Source organism: Triticum urartu, chromosome 7A (genome assembly GCF_056163025.1).
Source record: "Triticum urartu cultivar PI428250 chromosome 7A, HENAU_Tu73, whole genome shotgun sequence".
Taxonomy (NCBI): Eukaryota; Viridiplantae; Streptophyta; class Magnoliopsida; order Poales; family Poaceae; genus Triticum; species Triticum urartu.
In genome coordinates, this window is record NC_141879.1 from 16,970,240 (window position 1) to 16,979,024 (window position 8,785).

The window sequence follows — 8,785 nt, forward strand, 5'->3', positions numbered from 1 at the left end:
AGTGCGCATGAATTTGTGCAAACAAATAGGTCATCCAAACTGGCAAAAGCTTCAGCACGTTGAAGCGAAGGAATTTATACATTAATTATGAAGCTGCTCTCCCGTTGAAAATGATGGATTGAGAGGTATATACATTTATAAATCCCTTTGATTCCTACCTTTTCAAGTTAAGAACCATTAGGGTTGTTTCTTAAGTTCTATAATACATGCAGCGGCGACTGAAATACCAGGCTTCATAATGGATCCAGCTCAAGGAGAAGCCCTGTCATCCGTAGGATATGATGTCAATTGACCGGCCAACGATTTTTTGGTTCCACACATACCTTGTCATTATGTTCTATACAAGTCGTCCTATATATCATGCGTTTGCAGAAATGCAACATGTCATTGCTGCCAGCAACCAATGTTTTTTAACAGTGTTTAACGCTGGATTTATTTGCTTCATATGGTTTGTAACAGTGTGGAAATATGAACACTATATTCAGTTGTTTCCGATGCTTTGTGATGTCATGGAATGATGGCCTCTGAATTTGTTTGGTTGTAATAATTTGGGACGATGAACACTGAAGCTATATATTTATTTCCAATAAATGACAATCTATAGTATTGTGGAACAATTTTTTGTTTTCAGATTCGAATTGTCTGTAATAATACTGTGGAATGATAGATGCTGGTTCTGTTTATTGCTCACACACACAGCCTGAGATGGTTTCCAGAGACTGCTGTGATTTCAACTGGGATCTATGATCTTGTTGCGCTGTGCTGCCCAGATGTGTGCTCCCTCCGAAACGTCTTATATTGTGGGACAGAGGTAGTAGTTCTTATACATGTGTAAAATATATCTACATCTACCAGGGGAACTCAAAATTTTCTCCAGAAGTTTATTTCACAGGAACATAGTCTCATTCCATCATCTTAAAATAAAATCAATAGGCAGCTTTAGGTCACTATATATATATATCAACATGACTCTTTGCTTATCCGTTCGCTCCCTTCTTCATCTTACAGGTGCCTGCAAAAACAATACATTTGAATAGCTCCAATTGAATTAACATAAGGAATCAGCGACCATGTTTAATAATACATTTTATTTTCTCAACGTGCACGCAGAAAATACAGACAGTAGCTAGCAGAACTTCAGAAAGACGCATGAATATCCAGCAAGCAAGGTTGCAAAAATAACATCGCATATATTATATAGCAAAGCTTCAGAAAGATGTATGCAATTCAGTCAGCAAATCAGGACTGCAGAATCATCCGCAGAAAGACCCATGACACATCGCAAAAGCCTCAGCATTCAGTCAGCAATCGGGGTTGCGGAAAACGTATCTTAACATACAAGATGACAAGTCGGAGCATTGTTCCGATCTGCCAAGCCTTCATACTTCTTGCATCCCTTGGAGCACACTTAGCCAGCTCGGCGGATGGAAATTAAGAGTTCAGGAGGGTCAAATAGTTCAGGCATGCCAGGAACAGCCGAACAGTGTTGGTGGTGGTGGCCGTACTAGTAGTAGCAGCAGCCAAGCTAATAGCTGTACACCAACAAACGATGGTAATCATCAGGAAACTAGATCAGAACGACCCAATGGGAAAGCGAAAATATTGAGGTGCATATCTTAACGTGAAAACAAAACATCGTAACTGTTCGCAAAATACATCAATCTGAGCTCTGAGAGAGTTGCCAATTTTTTCTGACAAAAGGTAATATATCTACTTGAATCCATTCACTTAATACCTAGACGACATCGTAAGAAGGGTGCAGAAATAATCAATTGATAACCAAAGTTGCATTTTCACTAACTTGCACAACTTCTGTCAAAATTAGGTCTGAAAATTATAAGCTAAGAAGGCTGACAAGTTAAGGTGTTAATGCAAGGACTATACTTTGGTCGGTAGCTGAAATAAGCAGAAATAATATTGCATTCATTCTCTTACTGTGAAATAAGATTGTAAACAAATTTGCTACGCATTGGAGAGAATCAAGCTGAAGTTTCATCGAAAGCGGATGAAACTTCACACTACAAATGTTTTTAGACAAAAGGCAGGGTGGAACAACTTTTGAGTTCATTTTAGAAACAAGAGCACCCATACCAACTGTCAAAGTTCTAGCACAGCAAATGCTCTGTCCTGGCATCTGCCAAAATCTTCCCATCAAAGCTTGCACCTCTGTTTCATTTTTTTGGTATTAATGCAATGCCTCTGTGTTTAACAGATCCAAAGCTCTACTAAATTCAGAAAATATAAGTAAAAAGAGCCTGCTCAAAGGCAGTGCTTTAGAAAAATACTCAATGAATAAGGTTGAGTGGACATCACACTAGTAACTGCTCTGATTGAACGTTTTAGTAAACTACCAGGTTCACAATCTGCACTAGCATTTAGTATAATCATAATAACTGATTGTTATGGACAAGAAGGCTGGTTACAGTATAATTTAGCCCCATGTCAAGAACAATAGCCAGTGCTAGGCAAACAAGAACAAGAGTAACGGTGTTCTTTGGGGTTAACATTATGCTTAATCTGTAGGTTTATCAGGCATTGCTCTGAACTGAAAACCAGGCAAGCAGGAGGGTAATCACCAGCAAATTGAGCGGCATGATTCAAGTAGATTCAGAGGTACTCACAAATAGTTCAGCCGATGGAAAAGCCAATTTTTGGAGGAAGCATTGAAGGTAAAGCTACCGTCCATTTGCATCTGCTAATGGCTCTGAGAACAGAGGAACATAGGGTAGAAATCGTTGTGTACTATTTTTCTCAAGATCAAGGATGCATCCAACTTTCTGATGTTGCATATCATACGGTACCAACGTATGACCTCCACATGAAACCAAGAAAATGGTGTCGCAGTCTGGATGGATCCCAATCACCCTGTAATTCTTCATAGTCATGCCCATAAGCTTATCGATGCTGGCAGTACGTTTCAGGACCAATTCCTTACTATCACAATCCTTGAGGCACCAGAGTTCTATCTTAGAAACTAGGATGTTGTTGTTATCATTGACGGAAGCAATAGCATAGTGTAAGCACCCCTGGGACGAGCCAATCATAGCAAATCTTCGGGCATACGGCACACTGATGGTCTTCCACACTTTCCCAGCCATGTCCACTGCCAGCAGCACATGATCGTCATTGGTGCTCGGAAGGAAGCCAATCAGGTAGAGCACGCCGCCAGCAAAGGTACATCTAGTGTTATACAACAGTGTAACTTCCTCAGCCATCACCTTGTCCCTATGACTCCAGGCTCCTGTCCACGACGAGTAGATGCTCACTCCTGTCACCCTCGACGAGTCTGCCTCGTCGAAACAAAGAACATGGAAATGGGATGAGACCGCCGGATCAAAACCCAGACCTGCTATACGGTTATACCCTTTTGGCTCTTGCGGTTGATGTTGAGGGGGCAGCTCAACCCAGCTCCCAGTGGCTGGATTGCAGACGACAAAACGCCAATCATCCTCTGTCCTATCCCAAGGGGGCAAATTCTTGGTACAGCCGCGGTAGAGAAGGAGGCCATTGCAGGCGTCTACTTGCTCCATGTCCTTGTACTTGTTTGGCTACAGGTAAGGAAGGGAAGGGTCGAACGGGGCTGTGCCGCCGGAGACACTTGCGAAGTGGTGGTGGTGCACGCTATGGAAGGACATGTAGAGGAAGCCGGCGAGGGCCTGGGGCAGCTTCTTGCGGTTGGCGGGGTCGGTGATGAGGTCGCGCCAGGGCACGGCGACGCACTTGAAGCGGTTGAAGGATTTGGCTGGGAGGCGGGACATGATCCCCAGGATGAGGTCGTCGGTGAATAGGGCAACCACCTCCTCCGTCGACCCCGGAATTCCTCTGGAAGATCTCCCCCTTCTCCGCTTCCTCCATGGGCAGGGGTCAGATCTGCAGATGGAGAGAGGGAATCATGGATCAGGCCGAGGAAAATCAGGTAGTAGCCGGTGGACGCACAGGAGGACGAATGTGGATGCTCAAGCTTTTCTTCTCCAGCCGGACTGAAAAAAAAGCCCAGTCCGGTCGGAGGTGTCCGTTTGGGCTTTTTTCTTCTTCTTCTTGCCCCCTATGTAGGTCTGACTCACTATTTTTTTAACCTCCGAAATTATGTGCAAAAGCTGTAACAATGCAACATAGAACTACAAACGAGCTACAGGTACAACTGATTCATAGATTCACGGAAATGTTAACGCCCACACGTGTGGGCGTTCACCACCCCGACCACACGCAAGCATCACCGTTGGCAGGTGTGTGCACAAATCTTGAAACAAACCAGGTGGTTTTTTGTGCCACGTAGGATGAGGCGCGTGTGCGGTGTGCGAGTAGGTTCGCCCGCACGTTGGTTGCCACCCCGCGGTCAGCGGTTGCCATCTAAGTCGTGCGGTGGAACTGCAATGCGCCCGCACGCCACGCTTCGACTACGGTTGACGTCGCACGCCTCTGCCCCCTCCCCCTCACGCTCCCATTTACTCTTCTGCACCGCAGTTACTGGCAGAACCCACTCGCATTTCCAACTATCGAAGGAGAAGGAGAGGGGAGAAGGCGACGGTGAAGGCGGAAGAATCGACGGTGCTCGGGACCGTCGGTGGTGCTCGCCCGAACAGAGCGGCTCGCCGGAGCGCCTGCGGGTTGAAGGTACTGCTCGATGCACCCCTCGCAATCCCTTCCTGCATTTCCTACCCTTCCCTCCCTGTTCGATTCCTCGATCGAGATTTGTAGAGATTCAGGCGATTCGTCGATGCGTCGGCGTTCCCGCCGGCGCCGAAGTCGTCTGCTAGACGTTTTTGGTTGCATTGGCCAGTTTCGTCGTGGCCGTGGCGGCGGCATCGTCGGCGTGGTTCTGCTTGTTCGGAGGCACGTACTAGTTTTTGCATATGGATTGAGCAGGTGTCTTCCGGGTAGTTTTTGATGCGCGTTGGTTCGATTTTGTGTTTTGCAGTGAGTTCGTGGGAGAATTTCGAGGGTGAATTTGAAGTCGAAGTAGTTGCCATTGAACCCTAGATCTAGTTAGTTTGGTTTTTGAAAATGCAGAATGAGGCGAACTTGATAGTTACATTAACTATCATGATTGCGCGACCACTTACTCCCTGAACATATTTGATAGTTGCCACAAACGTGTTTCCCCTTGCGGCAACAAATTACTGAAAACGACTGTGTTAGTTGCCACATATTAGCTTTCGCACATGGCAACTAATTTTGCTGAAGTAATGCGATACTTGCCACACACACACTCTTCCATGTGGCAACTAATTCTGCTAAACTAATGTGATATTTACCAAACACACGCTCTTTTTTCCGTGTGGCAACAAAGATTGCTGAATTCCTGTGTTAGGTGCCACAACCATTCTATTTTCATTGCGGCTAGTGTGTTTTCTGAATGTTATGTGACAGTAACCACGGTGTGACAGTTGCCACAATCGGTAGTCAGTGGGCATTCAAGAGCCAAGTGCACTGGATGGCAACCACTGCGCACTTAAAGTGTGCTTGTTGCCATCTAGGTAGTATATTCATATGGCAAATAGAGTACGAAGACATTGCCTGTTGCCATTCTGCATATAAGATAGTGTCGCAAATAGAGTGTGAACAGACTGCCTGCTGCCATTTCTGCATATAAGACAGTGTGGCAAACTGTCTGCACAATGTGGCAACCGAATTTGCATATCAAATGTTTCAGATGCCATACGTATGCGTTGCATGCGGCAAGTGTTTTTGCTGACCCCCTTGCATTTACATTTTCCACCATGACAATTTGGTATGTTCCCATCTCAGCAGAATGGCTCGTGGCGATCGTCAAAACGATGATGATGATTTCATGGATCCACCATAGCGTAATCGGGCAACTGGGCGGAGAAAAGAGGGTGATGAGGTAAATGTTCACACACACCCCCCTTCTTCCTGATGTATGTTAATGGTTGACACCTTTGAGCCTGCAATCGTCTGGCACGAACTAAAATTTCATTACATTGCAAAATGCGGCAACAACTGATATCCTATTTTTGTTTGTAAAAACATGGCAACAACTGATCACTTTATGTCTGTTTTTTTGCAGAAGAAGAAACGTATTCGCAACAGAGCCTCCCAAGAACGACTGACTGCGTTGACTGACAAATTCAGCGACGATCAGAAGGGGGCTGCTGCTGAGATGGGTATGCAGTCTATGATGGCTGTCCGGTGCACGAACCTTGTCAACCCTGTATGCGATTGGCTTGGTGAGATCTACGACCCCGCCTCCAGAGAATTCGTGATTCCGGGACGCGGAAGACTACCGCTGAATGAGGAATCCGTGTTCTGCATGTTGGGTGTACCCCGTGGACATATCAAAGTCCCGTACGAGGTCAACAACGAGATCGAGGAAGCGCTGTTCCCCCGTTTGTTTCCTGGGTTGGAATCCATGCCGAGCACGACTGCAGTGGCAGATTCGTTGGAGGCCATGACGACGCACGGAGATGTTTTCAAGATGAAGCTACTCATGTACCTCATCTCAGCCGTTTTCACGCCGACCACTTCTCTTCGCCCAAGCAACAAATGCTTCCCCATCCTGGTGAATGATCTATCTTTACTACATTATTTTTCCTTCAATTTTTTTGCTCCGATGTCATGTGCAAGCTAGTCACTGACAGTTTTTTTGTTGTTTTTTCCATTGGAATTCTGACGCGGCAACTCCTTGTCCTGAATTTTATGTGGTGCAGGCGAAACTGAAAGATGTGAAGAACATGAACTGGTGTAAGTTCATTGCCGACTTCCTGCATGATGCATTTGCAAGCAAGGTGTACCAGAAGGGTTGTCGACTGCATTTAATGGTATTTTTTTACCGGTCCTTTATGTGAACACTATTTTTTAACACATCTTTATTCATGCATGTCAACGTGATCATAACAAGATGGCAACTGCCATGTTGATTATGTGGCAACTGCCATCATGACTATATGGCAACTGCCATCATACTGTGATGGCAACTGCCAACATGACAACATGGCAACTGCCATCACTCTATGATGGCAACTAGCACATGCAGATGGCATATTCTTCGTAAAATACCATATATTTTATCCTGTTATTTGTCGCAAAATACCATGACCGCAACTGATTTTTCTTTCTTTTTAAAATTGTTGTACATCAGCTCATGTATGTCGACTGCCTTGATCTGTCCACCGTGGACTTCACTGGGACAGGAGGCCCGCCGCCTGCGCACAAGTTTGCTGTTTCTGCGTGGACTATCGATGCTGTCAAGGCTGTGCTTGCTGCAGACAGGGTAACTGATAGCAAATATGGTAAACTGCAGGTTAGTTCTGCTTTTTTTGCAACACATGAACTGCTAGTCAGTGTTCATCATTCTCTCTCTTATATCGTTGCTACTTTTTTTCTTTCTCCCCAGCTGATGGCCAAGCATTCTATAGACTACAGCGTGTTTGGGGGGCCTCAAAACTTTTCAAAGTGGATGGACGTGCACTCAGCTCCATCTTGTCCTTCAGAGGTAATCAAAAGATCTACATATATGGTTTGCCGTGGAGTATTTTTCGATGTCGTGCAAGTGATTGCAATACGGGGTTGTCATTGATGCCTCTTTGTTTTGTGTACAGGCGAGGGCACCTGTTGAGCAGCTAATAGGGCAGTTTGCATCTGGAATGACTGGCTTGCTCGGGAAGTTGGTTGAGGGGTGGACGTCCCTCAGTGGCTCTGACGGCGACGCGGTTGCGAGGCAATTCACTTCATTCGTCCCAGAACGTACACACCGGCCAACCGGTTGCCGTGGCTGGTATGACTACAACAGTTCCCAGGAGCCCGCTGACACACAAGATGAACTAGGTGGAGACGCTGGTCTCAGCAAGGATGACGATGATGTCATGGATAATGTGCAAGAGGACACCGATGATGATGAACACGCTGAAGTTCGCGCAGGTGGTAACAAGGGCAAGGATGCAACAGATGTCCCCCAACCGGATAAAGTCAAACAACACACGGCTGTGAGAGGCGAAGGGGTTTTTCCATCAAAGAGGGGGATGGCTCCAGAGGGTGCTGGGCAAGTTTCTGCTGGCAAGAGGTCTAGGACCGACCCTGTAGCTGCCAGGAAGAGGTTCGACTTTCATCTTAGCTTTTTGCTTTGCCTATTTTCTTCGAATAGACTCATCCTCTTTTTTGCACTTGTGTTCTGTCAAACGCGGCAACGAGATTGCTGACTGACAATTGCCACCTCTTTTTTTTGACCTCCATCTGATACGTGCAGCGAGCCGACAGCTGGTGGACGAGCAATTACGAAGAAACAGGCGCCAACGCCAACCCGTGTTTCTGCTCGGTTGAACAAAGGTGCCCCCATTGCCGGTGATACCACTTCCACCAGGACATCTCCTCGCGTGACGACAACCAACACCGGGGATCCTGTCGTGTTGCCAGACCTGAGGAAGGCAGTCAGGAAGTAGGTTTCTTCATCCGCTTTCATTGACATAGCGCTATATTTTTTGATTTTCCAATGCATTCGTTTAGCTTGTCACATTGTCTTCTGTCATCGCCCCCCACATGGCAACCGCTGTTTTACCAAATGATATTTTATTTACTTTCTAAACATGTGGCAACTTCTATTTTTGTTTTTCACATGGCAAGTGGAATGTAGGCCAAATGGTAACTTTAATGTACCTTATGGCAACTGCCATCTTTTTACCGTTGTCTTGTGAGCTCATCCCACGCCTAGGTTTGAAATTGCATTCATGGCAGATCGGACATTTTTATCATTCTTTCAAGGTTGCTAACATGGCAACTGCTGCTGGATGGCAACTGCTAGTTATGACACATGGCAACTGACGTTCCCCTT

The 8,785-nt window shown here is 45.8% G+C and overlaps 1 pseudogene; it reads right to left on the reverse strand.

The window, feature by feature from the left end:
* Positions 1-2,675: 2,675 nt before the first annotated feature.
* Positions 2,676-3,855, reverse strand: LOC147957006 (F-box protein At5g07610-like; annotated as a pseudogene).
* Between the last annotated feature and the right edge of the window lie 4,930 nt (positions 3,856-8,785).